The sequence below is a fragment of the Hyla sarda genome, chromosome 1 (assembly GCF_029499605.1).
Source record: "Hyla sarda isolate aHylSar1 chromosome 1, aHylSar1.hap1, whole genome shotgun sequence".
Classification (NCBI taxonomy): Eukaryota; Metazoa; Chordata; class Amphibia; order Anura; family Hylidae; genus Hyla; species Hyla sarda.
Window position 1 is genome coordinate 500116701 of NC_079189.1, and position 18776 is coordinate 500135476.

The 18776-nt window shown below is 39.8% G+C and overlaps 1 protein-coding gene across 8 annotated transcripts in view; it reads left to right on the forward strand.

Moving 5' to 3' along the window:
- The window catches only part of TMEM232 (transmembrane protein 232), a 244565-nt gene that overhangs the window by 204720 nt on the left and 21069 nt on the right, over window positions 1–18776 (forward strand). The window contains exon 13 of one of the 8 annotated variants that reach the window (XR_008847464.1): window positions 10255–10449. The exons of the other annotated variants lie outside the window; for them this stretch is intronic. The gene's annotated coding sequence lies outside the window, so the exon portion shown is untranslated. The remainder of the gene's footprint in view (window positions 1–10254; window positions 10450–18776) is intronic. 8 annotated transcript variants of the gene reach the window in all.

The following is an 18776-nucleotide window of genomic DNA, read 5'->3' on the forward strand; positions in this document are numbered from 1 at the left end:
AAAACCCACAATGCATAGTACCACCCACAATGCAGAATTCTTATAAGAAAAACAAGGTGCAATACAACTTAACACCATTAGATGGTGCTATAACCACACTAATCAACTCTCAGATATAGTGACGGGCAAAAGCAAATTGTAAATGCTTTTCAAACATTCTGGGCAGAACATTAATGGAATGTTTTTTAATTGTACAAACCAGTAAGACAGTGGCTCAGGACAAAAAAACTGAACTGCCCATAACAACCAATCACAACTCAGCTTTCGTTTTACCAGAGCGCATTAAGAAATGTAACATGAGCTGTGATTGGTTGCTGTGGGCAAACCAGACATTTTTTTTTTTCTTAGATTGGTAAATCTGTACCATTGTTCAGACCTAACACAATTAATATGTAAATGATAAATCTAAAATCTCAAAAGAGATGAGTGGCTGGGTTTACACCTTCATTTGTATGTTCCTCCTGTTTGTCAGATTAATGTGTCACAATCTGGCGCTTTTGGCAGGTAAAAAAAAATGAACATGTCAGAATTGTGGTGCAGAATTTTTGGTACAAACTTTCCGACCAGAAAATCTGCTAAAAAAATTCTGCCAGAACATTGAACTTGTTGTCTTCGGGGACTGATTCAGTCGGCGCTGGCTGCACTCAGAATCTCCGGACGGATTATCAAAATTCCAGCTTGAAATTCCAAAGTGTTAACCCAGCCTAAATGTTATTCTATGTATTGGCATATGCATCTTGATACTTGATGGGTCCTTAGTGTCTCATTCCTCCCGTTCTACTGTTTATAACACAAAGCAATCTCTACATAAGCAAGCATACTCTGGGTATGAATATACCCTTAAATTGTCAGTTTATTTCATATGTGGGATGTTACTGCAATAAATTGTGACTGTTCACACTGCAGCTTTTATTATGACAGTCAAAGAGAGAGCCTACAAATTGAATGGATGTCCTAGCGCTGTAGTATCCATTAGTTATTATTATTTTTTTATTTATATAGCGCCCTCGGTTACAGGGCGCTGTACATTTGATAAGGGTTAAAATACATCATACCATCACAGATTATAGTGAACATGACACATAGCAAATTATGGACTGTTATAGAAGGAAAGAAAGCCTTATATCTGTGTTTCCCAACCAGTGTGCCTCCAGATGTTGCAAAACTTCCAGCATGCCCAGACAGCCGAAGCCTGTACAGGCATGCTGGGAGTTGTAGTTTTGCATAAGCTGAAGGCACACTGGTTGGGAAACCCTGACTTGTATGGTGGATGTTTGGCCAGAGCCATAGGCATCCTAGATAGACATCTACAGAGGTATACTCATTGAACACCACGTGATAAAAGTCTGAAAACTTAAAGGGGTACTCTAATGGAAAAAAAAATGTTATGATCAAATGGTGCTAGAAAGTTAAACAGATTTGTAAATTACTTCTATTATAATTCTTAATCCTTCCAGTACTTTATAGCAGCTGTATACTACAGAGGAAATTCTTTTCTTTTTGGATTTCTTTCCTGTCACGACCACAGTGCTCTCTGCTGACACCTCTTTCCATTTTAGGAACTGTCCAGAACAGCATATGTTTGCTATGGGGATTTCTCCTGTTCTCGACAGTTCCTGGCATGGACAGAGGTGTCAGCAGGGGTGACATACAGTGATACAGGTGTAAAAACAGTCTCAACCGTAGATCCTGAAGTCCGTGCGCAGAATTTATCAAGAGCTGTGCGACTTTTGATAAATTAGGGACACAATAGACCAGGCTAACACTCTGTAGTTTGGTCTATATTGATGCGGGAAATAGACAGCTTTGATAAATCCCCCCCAAAGTGTATGAAAAAGTTGCATTACATGATGTTAAAAACACATACAGTAAGCAGGGGTTACTTGTACTGTATGTAATATGTTCTATGCTTAGTCGTATGTGACAAATTAAACAACAGTGTGAGTAATCATATATAATAAGCAGTGGTTCTTTGTAATGTATGTATATGTTCTATATTAAATAATAGCATGAGTGATCACATATCCATCTATCTATATATATATCTATATCTATCTATATATATATATATATATATATAGATAGATATATCTTGGTTAGACAGCGCACGGCACATGGACGTTTTTAGGTCTCCAATGGGAATTGACTATGACACATTGGCCCTCATTTACTAAGAGTGGAGTGTAGTTTTCTTTGTGAGATTTTCCTTTTTGACTGGTAGTTTTCCACTCTATTTACTATTGTGTCTTGTATTTGGCGATTTTCCCTACGTTTTGCTTTTTTACACATGCTCTGAGCTGTTGGCTTTTTCAGAGCTCAAATCCACCACATTTTAAGTAAAAAATGTAGTAAATTTGTATTTTTTAATTTATTTTTAAATGTAGGGTTTTTGAGAAACTCCCCTTTTCCCTAATGACATTGCCCCTTTTTTGTTGTAAAGTTGAAAAATAGATTTTAATTTTTTTTGTAAATTCTGGTGCATGAAGCATGTGACAAAAAATACCCTACACAATCTACTCTGAGAAGCCTTAGCAAATGAGGCCCATTATCTGTGTTTATTAAAAGCCTAGTCCTTCAAATGCAGGTGGAAGTCACGGCTAAGTGAAATTATACATTGTCTGTATTCTAAAGGATTCAACTGAGAATAAGCAATTAAAGCTCATTACAGATACCACAAATCTCTTGGAGATAGATACACAGCAGTAACATATGGGTTATCCACTACAGGCCTCTAGCCTCGGTGACAGTACGTCATTGATATTACATACTTACTTAGCAAGGAGGAGGCCATTAACTGTAAATTAATAACACTACATAACCTTTTGTCATAGACTAAAATACAACCTACTTCAGAATAATATTTGAATTATTTTAAGCCTGAAACAGTATGCTGCCCTGTTACATTTAATTAAAAAAAATGTATTTTCAAGTATCTTGTATTTTTGTAACTAGCAAGGCAAGGTGAATGACTTAAGCATGTTCATTTCCCAGCCTGTTATATGGTAGGATAACAGCAGATGGCAGCCTGAATCTATTAGCAGTGTCATCGAGAGCCATTCGAAAACTCCTAAAATCCCACAAATGTCACACTGTGATAGTGAATTAATCATGTTGTTTATGAAAGTAATTAGTTTAGTGTTGTTTGTTAATTGGGATGGATTAGCATTTACATTGCAAAGATGCTCACATAGTTTTCATTAATGTTGTATTTTTATTTCTAATTCATAATTTTAATTAGAAGAGTTACTGTATATTTCGGGGAATTTGACAGACTTCCCTTGTGCTCTCTAACAGGCTCTGATTTATGTGACTTAAATCCTAATGAGCATTTTTTTAAATAGAGATGTGATGTTCAACACTGATTAATAATTTACCAGAACAATTTTATATTCCCCAATATTGTATGGAATTGACTTTATTTGCATTGGATGTTCAAATGTTGTTTAGAAAATCAGTATGGGGGTAACCTAAGTCAGTATGAAATGGGTAAAGATGCCTACTGTTTCTAAACATTTATTGGAAAGATATTGGCACAGATATTGGGTCAGATATTGGGGCTTTGAGCTGGTGTAGATTCAGTTACAATTTGTGTCTGCTTTCAGGTGTATTTTAGTAATATGGAAGGAGGCAGAGGCTCTGCACACTTTCAGTGAGGCCCCACCCATTTACACTAAACTCCACCCACTTGGGAAGTACACATCAACCACTGTAGTTAAAGTTGTAGTTGCGAAACAGGGCTTGTGCAAAAACTTGCAACTTTTTTATATCTGAAAAACAGGCGTAAGGCCATGATTGGTTTCCTCCTTTGTGTTTTAAAAACTTTACGGGGAATTCGACTCAGTGCCTCAAATTGTGATTATTCTTTAGAAAGCCCCTCTTTATATTAGTTCAGATCGATATATTTTAAAGATATTACTTTTTCTTACATCCCTCTGCTCTACTTATAAAATATATAATGTGTAATGTGAACCCAGCTGCATAAATGAATGGGAGTACTTTCCTAATACATTTTATTAGGTTATGGCTGTCTTTTCTTTAGCACATAGCCTTTTTTTTTTTTTTTTTTACAAATGTTTCCTCCCTTATCTCTCCTTTAATTGATGAATTATCCCAAGAGTAAAAGCTATCCCTTCATACAGGCTAGTGGATAACTGGATTTGAAGGGTGGAGGGCAAATGTCACCCAGTGCATCATGCTCAAACATAACCAAGTTCAGTTTTTTGCAATGTTCAAAATTCCCATAGAGATTGAATGGAGCAGTGGGTGAGAATGCGTATTGCAGCTCGATTCATTCAGGAAACATATGACCTTTGTCCTCATAATTGGTAGTGTCTCCAAAGGTCAGACACCCACAGAGTGGCTAGTTATCCCTTAGCTTGTTAATAGGGAATAGCTTTTAATCTTGGGATACCCCGTTAAGGATTCCAAATACACTAAGTTACTGCAGCGTGATAGCAAAACCCTCAACAGGCGGCAGTCGACATCACATATTTACTTTATTTATTAAAACTTACATTTCACTATCCTACAAAAATATATCTCACAGTTGTATGATAAAATTGTGTCTCATTTGACAGTCTGCTTAACTATGCTTCAAGTGGTATAAAAAAATGACAATAAGCTTAATATAAAATGATGGCATGGTAATATTTACATTGGATATAGTCACACAGAAAGATCTTAAAAACCTCTTAAAGGGGTTTTCTGGTTTGGAAAATCTCTACTTCTTAGAAGGGTCCTCTACAATTCTGGAACCCTCTACAATAAACTGTGATGTGGTGGATTCATGCGGTGTGTGGATTTCCCTGTAGCACCACCATAGGTAAAATCAAGCATTACATGGTTCCTATTCAACTCAGTGGATTTCCTGTGTAATGCAGAACAGAGCAGGTTCTCCAGAGCAAGAGACGTTCTTTGTAGCCACTATCCCCACTGACCAGGAGATGATGAACCTAAGTAGAGGACCCAACCTAGAATTCCCTAATAGGGTACATGGCAATCAGGTTCTAAATCATGAAACCTTTTTAAATTATTTTATTCTCTTACTAGAATACAGTCACATTCTTTAAATGACTGCTTATCCCTTTTAGCCATGAGGGGCGTGATGTGACGAGGCGCCAGTTCTAAATGTTTGGAACATTTTTGTTCCGAACGCTGAGCAGTGGAGTACCCCTTTAAGGGCTGCAGTCGTTTTAGTTACTACATCTTTTACAGGTCATTGCCTAGATATCCTATAGACAGGACCAGTCTTATATTTGATAGTGGCCTGTGCACTTATATGCATGCCTGCCCCATATAGTATACTGTCATACAGTTTCCATTTCCATTAAAAGGCTCATTAAAGGGGTTATCTAGGAATATAAAAACACAGCTAATTTCTTTCAAAAACAGCTCCATGTCTGTTTCCAGGTTGGGTGTGGTTTTACAACTTGGCTCCTTTCACTTCAATGAAACTGAGTTGCAGAACCACACCCACCTGGAGACACACCTGGAGACAGACGGGGAGCATTTTTTGCTGTGTTTTTCTATTCCTGGCTAACCTCTTTAATCAAGTTCTGATCTATAAGATTGGCACTTGTTTACAGAGATTGTTGGCCTGTGTAAAAGGCCATAAGTAGCTTTGCCAGACAAAGTAAGATGCTTCTCCTCAGCCAGGGCACCTGCCCAGATCACATAATCTAACAGCTGGCTCTGTCTGTAGAGAGCTCTTTCTAGTGACTGGTTCCCTTTAATAAATAGAAATTGATGGTAGCCATTTTGTATCTACACTAGAAATTACTATTCTGTATGGGAGGTCGGCAAATCTGAGCAAGGTGCATATAGGTAATAACTCTTTTCTTTAGGGATTCTAATCAGCAAAGTGCCATTCATTTTGTATTCTCGACTTAGCATCTACCTGGTCTGTGCTTTATTTTGCACTTCATAACATTACATTCTGAATCCTACACTCAAAATCCCAATAGTTAATCATTGTTAATTAAATGTACTGCTTTATTTTGGTGTCAAATGTTAAAATGCCTGCCCTTTTATGACAGAGACCACAAAGCCACATCTTAGTAATGAAAACCTATGGACAGGGATAGTGAAATTGAAGCTTAAGTGATGTTCCTTTTTACTGATGCACATTTAGATTGCCTCTATTCAGTCTCCAAGTGAACCTGCCTGACAAGAAGACCCAGATTCTTTCAGTTGTACTTGGTTCATTTAAGTAAAAAGGTTTTTCTTGTTCTTATTGGTTGTTAACACAATAAAACTATCAGCTGCTCCTAATGGAAAATACGTTCAAATAATCACAATTCCTTACCGATCTTCTTTGCCCTTTTTATCTCAGTATCCCCCATGAGTTTAAAATTGTATTGTCCATTTCCAAACAAATCTTTTCCCATCTCTTTAAAAAGCTAATTAACAAATGAAGAGGTTATTGTACTAAATATAATGCACAATTATCCTCAAACAAAGCTTGTGTGCTTAGCCGGCAGAGAATAAGAAAAGAAAATATGTTAAGAAAATTTCTGCAACTTTTTTAAGTTTTAGTTTTTCAATGTACTGTGAATACTTTTTTAATAATGGTTATTATTATTATTATTTTTATATTAATTAATTCCTTTGCTCCAGTACTTTTGTCTATAAGCAGTCTATAAGAAAATAGGAGTGAAACATAAAAAGTACCTGTCAGTTCAGGTGACTTTTCAGGATCAGCTGCCCTGTGAGTATACATGAGGAGCAGCACTATTTCTGGATATTATCTCCTTAAGGACACTGGCGTAATTGAACATCCTGCACCCACTCCCCTTCTATGACACTCGCTCAGGAGCTGAGTGCACGTTGTAGCGGGATTGGGGCTAACCCGTCACTAAAAAGTAGTGGAAAAAATAAGTATGAATGTGATTTAATCCCTTCCCTAATAAATGTTTGAACCACCCAGCTTGTCCCATTTTTTTAAGCGTACCTGTCAGATCCCACCCAAAAAATGTTTGTATGTTACTTAGTACCTAATCTTGATCATGTACATATAATTTATATGTCTCTAGCACCTTTATTTTTGAAAATCTGCATGCCCTCACTGTACATACCTCAGCTTTCTCCCTGCAGCCAGACTCCTTCCGCTCAAATCTTCCCTATCATTAGCAAAACTACTGACAGTGAAGTTTTGCTCATGCTGCCTTGTCCATGAGTTATCGCTTGTCCATGACTCATGGACAAGCGTGATGCTGCCACACGACTCGTTGGTGTCCCAGTAGGTATGGGGGACCCCTAATGCTTTTTTCTTTTTTAAATATTATTTTTTTAAAGAAGCATATTACAAAAGGTCTTTAATTTTAATCCTTAACAACATATAATCTCACAGTGCACATTTAAATAAAATTATATAAACAAAAATAAACATTAACATGTGGTATTGCCGCATGTATAAATGTCGAAAGCATAAAAATATAATGTTAATTAAACCACAAGGTCAGTGGGGTATATGCAAAAAAAATACCAAAGTCCAGAATTGCATATTTTTGGTCACTTCGTATACAATAATAACTTGATAAAAAGCAATCAAAAGTCCCATAAAAAAAAAATGGTACCAATATATACTACAGATCACAGCTAAAAAAAATGAATACAGAAAAAAACTTATAGATTTCAGAAGGGGACAGTTTAAGAAAAATTGAAAGCATTATGACAAAATTGCAAAAACAAAAAATTCCTGCATCCTCAAGGAGTTAAATACATTTCATATGGTCTTTATCAGCAGATTTCTGCTCTGAAGGACTCATCTCTAATTTGAAGCTCTCCCAGAGCTGGTGGGTGGAGCTTCCTTCTCTCACCTTCATACACTTGTATTGCTTATCTTGCAGACAGAGGAAAAAGCTGATGTAAGAACCCAAAGGTTTAATCTGCACTGAGGTCTTTTGTTCTTCTGGTATCTGTAGATACGCTCTGTTCTCTGGATGGTCAGCTGACCTCGTTGGCTTTTCACCTGCGTAGCTCCCTATTTAAACCCTCAGTATTCATCCAGGCATCGCCAACGAAAGAGCTCATACTCCTAGCTAGCGTTTGTATTGTATCTTGTATTTCTGGCATTTTTGACACAATGGATCCACTCTCTGACTCCTCGCCTGTTTCTGCGATTTGGCTTTTCTGTTATCTCTTGGTACTGACTCGGCTTGTGGACTGTGGCATATTGTGTGTTTGTTTAGTTATTATTTCTGTTAGTGTGTGTGGTTCCATACGGTGTCCCGACCTCCGTCTGTATTGTTTTGTTCAGGAGAGGGACACTCACAATGGTTGTGGACCCGTTACCTAGAGCAGGTACGCAAGTAGGCAGGGCAAGTGGGAGCGGGTGAGTTCAGGGCTTCACTCTTCCCTGCCCATACGTGACAGCTGAGCAGATTTTTGGAGATGATTTTAATAGCAGGAGGCAAAAAGTTTAAAGGGAAACTCCATTTTTTTTTTTTAAATCAACTGGTCCCAGACAGTTATACAGATTTGTAAATTCTGTTAAAAAATCTTAATGCTTCCAGTACTTCAGAGGAAGTTATTTTCTTTTTGAATTTATTTTCTGTCTTACCTCATTGCTCTCTGCCGACACCTCAGTCCATTTTAGGAATTGCCCAGAGCAGGAGAAATCCCCATAGTAAACGTCTCCTGCTCTGGACAGAGTTCCTGACATGGACAGAGGTGTCAGCAGAGAGCACTGTGGTCAGACAGTAATTAAATTCAAAAAGAAAAGTGTGGAGCATACAGCAGTTGATTTAAAAAAATTCAACTGGAGTACCTCTTTAATAACATGAGAAAGAAGCATTTTTGTCTGATGAGATATACCACAATTTTATTTTTGCTTGTAATATAAATGGCAGTGCCTTTTAAAGGTAAAAATATCCTGATCTGTACAATGGTCCAATAGGTTTGTACACCTAAAACTACATGAGCCAGTCATTAAATTAGTGTGTGTGCACAGATATGACATGCATATGGATGTATGGGATACTGTTGAATGAAGGGATCGTGTTGTAAAAAATTATGTAGAAATGGGGAAATGGAGAGAAGCTTTTGGAATGGCAAAGACCTGCCTATAATGAAAATTACAACTGTGGATGCTTGTAATAAATGTCCTAGGCAGTGAATTCCAGAGAACAGATGCAGCACAAGTAAAGTATTATGGAGGAGGTTAGTCTTAATCATTAGCAGAATGCAGAGCATGGGTAGGGTGGGAGAGAGATGTGGTAGTTGTAGGAGTGCAGGGGTGGCTTCTCGGAAAGAGGTATATAAATGGCTTTCATCAGCATAGGAATGGTACTGAAAGCTAAATCTACTTATAGTGTTATAGGGCTTGATAAAAAGAACAGTATGACAAACCTAAAACTGAAACATAAGGAAGCCCGAAAGTAAGCAGAAGAAAAAATGAGAACTGACAAATTATACACTAGGCAAGCATTCATAGAACTAGGGAGAAAACAAGAGTAGAGCCTATTGGATAATAGTTGGTAGTCTACAGTGTCTAATGTGTGACCTCAAGAAAAATCTATGGAAAGTAGTTGTTGCATTTACTTTAGCAAAAGATCATTTGAGACTCAAGCAAAGTCAAACTCTAGAGAGTAGAAACCTGAATATATGATGTCAAGAAGGGAGTTAGCAGAGAGATAGTGGATGAGGCAAGAGTAGACCCTTGCTTCTAGAAGTTACGGCATTAGGGGGAGTAGAAACAAGTTAACTGTTTAGGTCAGTTCCAGAGTTTTTTTTTTTTTTTGTAATAGGGTTATTATAGCATGTTTTGTATTTTTTTCTTCATATATTTTATTTTTCTTTTGCACAAATTTACAAACAGAACATCAATAACCAAATATAATTACCAAAAAAATAAAATAATAAATTATCACCCAACCTTGAAGCATGTGTGAAGGTTGTTGTAGTTGTCTGTATTGAAATGTCCAGGTGTAGAAAAATCTGTGTTGCTTTGGGTACTTTTGAGAGTTGCATTTGTAATGTTTTACATAGAGATTTTATTCACGGGGGAAAAGCCAGAAATATATCAGAAGTATAAAATAACTAATAGCTACAGCATAGGAGTTTGTTCTGAAATATGCCATGCATAATTTTGTCCATTTGTCTGATTTTTTGGCTTCTACAATCACTTTTTAGTACCTGTCATCTCATTCTCCTGAACTATATTTCAGAAATGTAACTTATGTCTGTCATGGACCCTACAGCATCAGTGAACCGTCTGTCTGAGCAGTAAATCAATAAACATACTTTGTTTTGCAGCTTGTAGTAACATCGACAATAGACTACCACGGCTTCTGACTCAGGGACATTAGATGCTCAGATAGAAACATAGAAAACCGTCTGTTCTGAGTCCAAATGCAAACAGCTGTCTGGTAAAATATTAACAAAGCTTTCATTAGTGGGGATTGCAAGACAGTAACAGGTGCATATTAAGTGGATATTCAGCATCTGAAAGTAAGTTTCACATGGTTAATAGTCTTGTACATGTACTTTTTACTAAATACTATGAAAGGTATAATGCAATATAGTATGCATATCTTTATTTGCATTATGTTCACTAATTCATGTAGACAATAAAAAAGTTATCCATAGAATTTCCTATATGCCTGAGTTGCCGGAGTAAAAAATAATAAACTTTAACTTACCTTTTGCAGCTCCCTCAGTGTCGCTGGAATTGGTTTCCCATCCTCCAGCCTCAGTCGATGTCCCACCTCGGCCGATAATAAGCTCAGCGGCAGTGTCATGTAACAGGCCCAGGCACCAGGAAGAAGTGTAGGACTCCAAAAGCCAGAAGCAGACCGGTGCTGGAAGACTGAGGACCAATTCCAGCAGCACTTGAAGGGAAGCTATGTAAGGTAAGTTAAAGTTTATTATGTTTATTTCTGATTTCGGTACCCTGGGAATACAAGAAAGGGCCTAGCTTGGTGGGGGGGGGGGGGGGGGGGGCGGGGGGCGGGGACTTGCAGAGCAGGTGCCCTGGGGGCTTAGATGCAATGGGGGTACAGCCACTCTACTTTTGCCAGAGTATTAATAAATGGCTAGGAAAGCAAATTAAATCCTTTTCCAATGATGATGAAAAGCGAAAATACAAGCCTGGGAAGATAAAACAAGACAAGAGGGCAGCGCTGCATGTAATTGAGTGTGTGGGCTTGTACTATGCGATCTCTGAAACATAAAAAGACATCTTCTCATCTGGTATGCGAAAGAAATGGCACACATTGGGGTACTGAAGGAGAGATGGCTGCTTGGCCAGATTGTTGCCGACTGGATCGATCCTTGAGGGATCTGCATTGAAGATATCATAAAGCAAAAAAATGGCTATACACATGGCTGACACATAAATCTCCACAAAAAAATAATGATTTATTTAAATAAATGAATAAAAGCAAATACAATATGAAAAATAGTCCATCTCAGCCTCAACCTTGGCAATTTTAACCATTCGGATGCTGTGGAGATCTATTTAAGATAGCCACGTGTCTGCCTGTTACATGGAGAAAGTACTACATTAAGTAATGGGTTTCTTTATCTGACAAACAAAATAACAATTTTAGTTTGGCCAAGAAGGCAAAAATACATTTTTACATTTGGTGTTCAGTTTTAGATGTAGGATATTGCCAGTTAATGGTGTTATCTGAGATGAACAAAAAAACGTACTAAAATAAGGAAACATAGCCAGGGTCCTATCGAAGCTCTGTCATCTTATCACATCTTCTAGTGTTTTATATGAGCAATCATGTGACCAGTGATCATGTAATCAGTGTAGTGCAGTTGCCTATAGCAACCAGATTGCTTCATAAATTTTTTTAAAAGGCCTCTGAAAAATTAAACAACGAATCTCATGAATCTTCCTCTACACAGGTTTTGATCATTCTACCCCCGATATGTCTATAACAACCCAATCTATAGAATTACCATATATTTTACCGTGCTCGGTCAATGACATAAAAATAAAAAAAAAAATTAAAAAGACAGCAAAAACAAAAAAAACTCTGAAAGAATGAGTCTATCCCACCTTATTTAAAAAAAATAATAAAAAAAAGATAAACGGTTGTATATATATATATATATATATATATATATATATATATATATACACATATATATATATATATATAGATATATATAGATATATATATATATACACACCAGTATGGTACCGATAAGATCGTCAACTCTTCCTGTAAAAATACAAACTGTCTTAATGCTCCATTCACAGAAAAATAAAAAAAAGATTTATTTGTCACCAGAATATGGGGGGAGATTTATCAAAACCTGTGCAAAGGAAAAGTTGCCCATAGCAACCAATCAGATCACTTCTTTGATTTTGCAGAGGCCTTGTTAAAAATGGAAGAAGCGATCTGATTGGTTGCTATGGGTAACTGGGCAACTTTTCCTCTGCACAGGTTTTGATAAATCTCCCCCATGGTGTCTGAAAAACAAAGTGTTTTTATTGTGCAGTATTGAAACACAGAAAAATATGAGTTTGGTATTGCTGTGATCATACTGAACTTCAGTAGACAAGGGGTTAAACCAGTTTCATTTGTGTCCGCAATGTCTGCGTCCCTGTTCGTACAGATACTATTTATTTGTAAATTATGACTTTGTTTAAATTGGATGCACCTGGTTAATAATTCAAAACCTGGCGAGGAAATGTTAAACTTCCAGTTTTTAATCATGTAGCTGGGGGAAGTAAATGTCAGATTTACTAGGGTTGCTTGTCTATCAATGAGCATTGCTATCTCTGCGCTAATGAAACAATTGGGATAGGTCTCTTCCAGATAAAGTGATGTGCAGATCAATCATACAGATTATTATGGATACATAAGTAGAATTGCAGAATTATTGTGTTAAGCATTTAGTAGTGTAAAGAAGACATTTGTTTCTGTATCAGAGCATACTTGAAAATTACTTGTCATGAATGATGCCTAAGGGCGGATGATTTAACACTACTTTATTAGTATCCATTCTATCTTATGTATTATTACATTACTTACTGTTGCCTTAACCGTTTCTTAACCAGTAGATGCTGACTAAAGAGCAATGTATTCTTTTCCCTACTGATTCTAGAAATATGTGCATCGCACTGATTTTCCGCAGATGATCTAAACCATCTCTACCCCCTTATTCAGTGCAGCAATAAATAAGACATACTGTATACTATGAATTACCGTGGCATACATAGACAAAAGAAAAAATACAAAAAGCCCTGGTATTTTATTCCTCTCTCCCACTACCCTTAGTCCTTCTCACTATCCTTATGCAAATCCTCCCCCTCTTCCCTTCTTTGCAACCATTACAGTTGCCCTGTAGAGGGGGGTCCTGCACAGGTTCCACTTATTAGCAAAGGGAGAGACCCGACCAGGTTGCTCTCTACTCTCCATAATAGTGGGCAGCCTCTATTTTACTGTACATCTTTAACTACATTTTCTAATGCTCAGAAATGACTGAAAAGTTGAGTACGTCTAAAGTACCTTAAAGGAAATCTGTCATCAGTATAACCTTTCATACAGGCTTGTATTGCGGGTGATACTGATCAAAATGATACAGCGTCCTGATCGGTCGCTGCGTACCGGTGCAATTCATGTTTTCCTGTTTATGCATACTACTTGCTTGGGGCATGGGTGAAGCTACGAACCATGCTCCAGGCACTGTGACACCATCTTCGCTGGGTGGGCGCTCCGCCTGGCTCATCCATATTCATAATCCTCCTCCCTGCTTGCTCGACCCGTGTTACTGTACAGCGCATGCACCGCTTCCTTAGTGCTTTCTGCAGCCATATTGTACCCAGGAAGAAGCGCATGCGCCGTACAGTAACACGGGCCAAGCGAGCAGGGAGAGGGCAGGAAGAGGGATTATGAATATGAGTAAGTTATGGATATTGATTTCCTTTTAGCTGTAATTAATAAGAAAAGAAGTGATTTGGAATAGCAAAGTGTTGGCTATTATTTAGTGGTTTAGATGTAAGTATGCAGTGTTTAAAGCTTTTACAACTACTAGTTTGTATTGTAAAGTATTACTGTGGGGGGGGGGTCAAAGGTTTTGCTTGTTTTGTACTACATGCAGAAAATTGAGTCATTAATTAATTAACCAGTATGACAGGCTAAAACAGCTACTACATATAGTAGGTATAGTAGGTAGATCAAGTTTATTAAGAATTAGATTCAGAGAACTGTAGATGCAAATTTTTTACTTTCAATGTATCCTGAAATATAAGACTTAGTTGTTAGAGCTGTGAGTAGAGAGAAGGCTCACTTACTTACCTTATATGCTGTTTTGGTTCTTGTGATACCCAGGAAAAGATAAAAAAGATCTGGTTGACACAATTTTCCCATAGCACCCCTTAGGCGTATAAGCGTGTTAAGTGTTTGTTTCCCTGGATAGGTAAAACTAAAATTCAAGGGGGAGATTTGGAAGTACCAAGAATCAAAGAAAATTAAATTTCTAATTTGAACAGCAGCCATTACATTCTTCTTCTTGTCACAATACATATCACACCATAATTTCAGGATTCCACATTGTTAGCGTAAAGTAACATCATTCCCCATTTATACCATAGTATAATTAAACTGAAGTAAGACCAGAAAAGCCAGCGAAGCAACCCATCAACTTTACAAGCCTCTCTGGATCTAAACATGTCTATTAGCAGTAGACTAAATTTCATAGACTCTACATTGGCAGTAGTGGAAATTTGACACTCTTAATTGGAACCTCTATTTTGACTGTACACATTAGAAACTATACATATCTTCTCTATTTGTGCCAAAAGAAAAAAAATGATGGCACATTTAGACTAAAATGGTACAGTAACCCCCCGACATGCGATGGCCCCGACATATGATAAAATCAACATACAATGGCCTCTCAGAGGCCATCGCATGTCGATGTCAGCATCGACATACGATGCTTTTATATGTCGGGGTCATCGCATTAACTGCTATCCGACAGCGCAAAATGCTTAAGCTGCTGTCAGATAGCAGTTTAAGCATCCCGGACAGGTTCGCTCACCTATCCCCGCTGCTCCGGGTCCACTTTGCGATCCTCCGGCGTCTTCTGTATCTTCTCCAGGGTCCGGGCCTCGCTTTCCGGCGTCATTATTACGTCACTACGCACGCCGTGCCGGCGCAGCAGCATAATAACGTCGCCAGAAAGCGAGGCTCGGACTCTGCAGAAGATGCGGAAGACACCGGAGGATCCCGAAGAAGACACCGGAGCAGCGGGACAGCATCGGGAGCGGTGAGGACGCGGTCCGGAGCGTCGGGGACGGGTGAGTATAACTTCCTATACTTTACATTGCACGGATCCCTCAACATACGATGGATTCGACAAACGATGGGTCGTTTGGAACAAATTACCATCGTATGTTGAGGGACCACTGTATATATGAATTTCCCCATTGTACAGTAGGACATTTTTTTTTTACTACAGTATGATTACCATAATAGTTTATGAAGTGAAAAAAATGGCAACCCTTTCAAAGACGGTGAATTATCAATTGTTTATGTTGGTCTTCTTGACCTGACATACAAAGAGTCATAAGCTTTAGGCTCCAAAAACAGTAACTGTACTAAAACAACAGACCCCCCCCCCCCCCCCTCTGAGTACAGGATATGAGGACAAGATCATCATTGTTGCTTTTCCTCTCCAACAAGGCTTAGGTAGGAAGACCGGGCAACGTTGAATACTCTGCTAGTAAATAAATAAATGCATACATAAAAAACCATGTAGATAGATAGATATGCCTACTATGTGGTGTATTGTAAAATATATGCGCTCTCTCTCTCTCTCTATCTCATATATATATATATATATATATATATATATATATATATATAACATGCAGCCTTTTTCAAGCAATTACACAGTGCAAGTGAGGAGATATAAATATGGTGGATACAATGACATCATCCATTACATCACTAATTTGCATAGGGATGATAACAAATATAAACCCATGTAAACAGTAAACAGTGGCGATCAGTGCAATAAACATATTCATCTAAAATACAATTAAGTTCCTACATAAATACAGTAATTGGGGAGCATAACATAGTGCTGCAAAGTGAAATAATCATAAATAAGACTCACTGAGACGGAGGCTCTAGGCGGATACTGCATGGGCACGGCTCATTATCATCATTAATATTACTGCATCAGCAGGTTACTCCGAGCAACTGGTCGTGGATGTATAGTATGGTGAGTGGGACACTTCTGGCTTGGGCACGCTGGATGCCACCCTCAGTGAATGAGTTATTGGTGACTCATGTGGTTCCTCCTTTTGGATTTAACCTCTGAGCTACCTTTTTTGCCTCCACCTGGGACATTTTTTGCTCTGGGTTGGGGCCATATACCCTGAGATGGGTTCAGAGCGCTGTGTCCACTGCTCGTGTGGTTAGCGTGTATTATGACCCACTTTATGTATTCTCTGCTCTACACTACCTGCTAGGTATGATTCCTATATACCTTTGCTATACTGTTTCAGCTTCCCACTGTTACTTTCATTATTCCACAATATGGCATTTGCATCAATTTTGCCAGTACTAATTTGCCCTTGGTAGAGCCTGTTGCCCTAGTGCGCCTGTACATCCAGTACGTGCCAGTACTCAGCATGCCTGTGTGGCACTTTATCGCATATGTTATGATTCGGCTAGCTGGATGTGGATCCACTGTGTCAGCGAGGGATTGGCGTGGACCGTGTCGGTGGACCGGTTCTAGGGTTGCTACTGGTTTTCACCAGAGCCCGCCGGAAAGCGGGATGGTCTTGCTGCGGCGGTAGCAACCAGGTCGTATCCACCGGCAATGGCTCAACCTCGCTGACTGCTGAGAAGGCGTGGGACAGAAGGACTAGACAGAGGCAAGGTTAGACGTAGCAGAAGGTCGGGGCAGGCGGCAAGGATCGTAGTCAATGAGGATAGCAGAAGATCTGGAACACAGGCTTTGGACAACACTAACGCTTTCTCTGGCACAAGGCAACAAGATCCGGCAAGGAAGGAAAGGGGAAGTGAGGTTATATACACAGGGAGCAGGTGGAAGCTAATTAGACTGATTTGGCCAGGCACCAATCACTGATGCACTGGCCCTTTAAATCTTAAAGAGCTGGCGTGCGCACACCCTAGAGAGCGGAGCCGCGCGCACCAGAACATGACAGCCGGGGACCGGGACGGGTAAGTGGCTTGGGATGCGATTCGCGAGCGGGCGCGTCCCGCTATGCGAATCGCATCCCCATCGCGAATGTCAGTGCAGCGCTCCCGGTCAGCGGGTCTGACCGGGGCGCTGCAGAGAGGAGAACGCCGCAAGTGCTCCGGGGAGGAGCAGGGACCCGGAGCGCTCGGCGTAACAGTTACCCCCCCCCCCCCTTAGGTCTCCCCCTCTCTTTGTCTCCTTGTCCCTTTAACTGAGAAGAGAACATAGGGGGCGTCTCTTGAGTTTCCTTCCGGAACAAAAAACAGTCCTGGGTAGCTACATCAGCGGCCGGTAATCCGGAAGAAGTGGGAATGGGGAGGGGGCAGAGGGTGAAGCTTGTCACGGGGCAGAGTGTCACCAGGACGGGGGCTATGAGAAGGCACTGCACAGTCCTGAGCCCTGGGGAGACCAGGCACAGGAGGAGACACTGAGGCCCGACAGACAAGACTGGGAGCAGACGTGAGGCATTTCTTGCGGCAAGCAGGACCCCAATTCTTGATCTCCCTGGTGGTCCAGTCAAGGGTGGGAGAATGATGCTGGAGCCATGGCAGACCGAGGAGGACTTCAGAGGTGCAGTTGGGCAGGACGAAAAATTCAATTTTCTCGTGATGCAGTCCAATGCTCATAAGCAAGGGCTCTGTGCGTTAACACACAGTGCAGTCCAACTTAACTCCGTTGACCGAAGAAATGAAGAGCGGCTTGATGAGACAGGGTCACCGGGATGCAGAAGCTATTCACCAAAGAGGCCAGAATAAAATTTCCAGAAGAACCAGAGTCCAAGAAGGCCACGGCTGAGAAGGAGGAGTTGGCAGAAGGAGAAATCTGCACGGGCACAGTGAGACGTGGAGAAGCAGACTTTGTACCAAGAGACGCCACACCCATGTGAGCTGGGTGCGTGCATGCTTTTCCCAGACGTGGAGGACGAATAGGGCAATCCACCAAGAAATGTTCGGTACTAGCGCAGTACAGACATAAATTTTTATCTCTGCGGCGAGTCCTCTCTTCATGGGTCAGGCGAGACCGATCCACTTGCATAGCCTCCTCGGCGGGAGGCACAGGGGTAGATTGCAAAGGATACTGTGAGAGAGGTGCCCAGAGATCAAGGTCTTTTTCCTGGCGGAGCTCCTGGTGTCTTTCAGAAAAACGCATGTCAATGCGGGTGGCCAAATGGATAAGTTCTTGCAGGAAAACCGCGTTCAATACTAGAGATGGTCACTTTGAGTATCTTGTCATGCCCTTTGGTCTTTGCAACGCTCCTGCAGTCTTTCAGGACTTTGTCAACGAGATTTTTCGGGACATGCTGTATTCCTGTGTGGTAGTCTATCTTGATGATATCCTCATATTTTACTCCAACCTAGAGGAACACCGCCTCCATGTCCGTCAAGTGCTCCAGCTTCTATGCAAAAACCATCTTTACGCTAAAATTGAAAAATGTCTCTTTGAGCGTAGCAGCCTACCCTTCCTGGGATACATAGTGTCCGGTCAGGGCCTTCAAATGGACCCCGACAAGCTATCTGCGGTTCTAGATTGGCCACGCCCCCCCTGGTCTACGAGCTATCCAACGCTTTCTCGGATTTGCCAATTATTACAGTAAATTT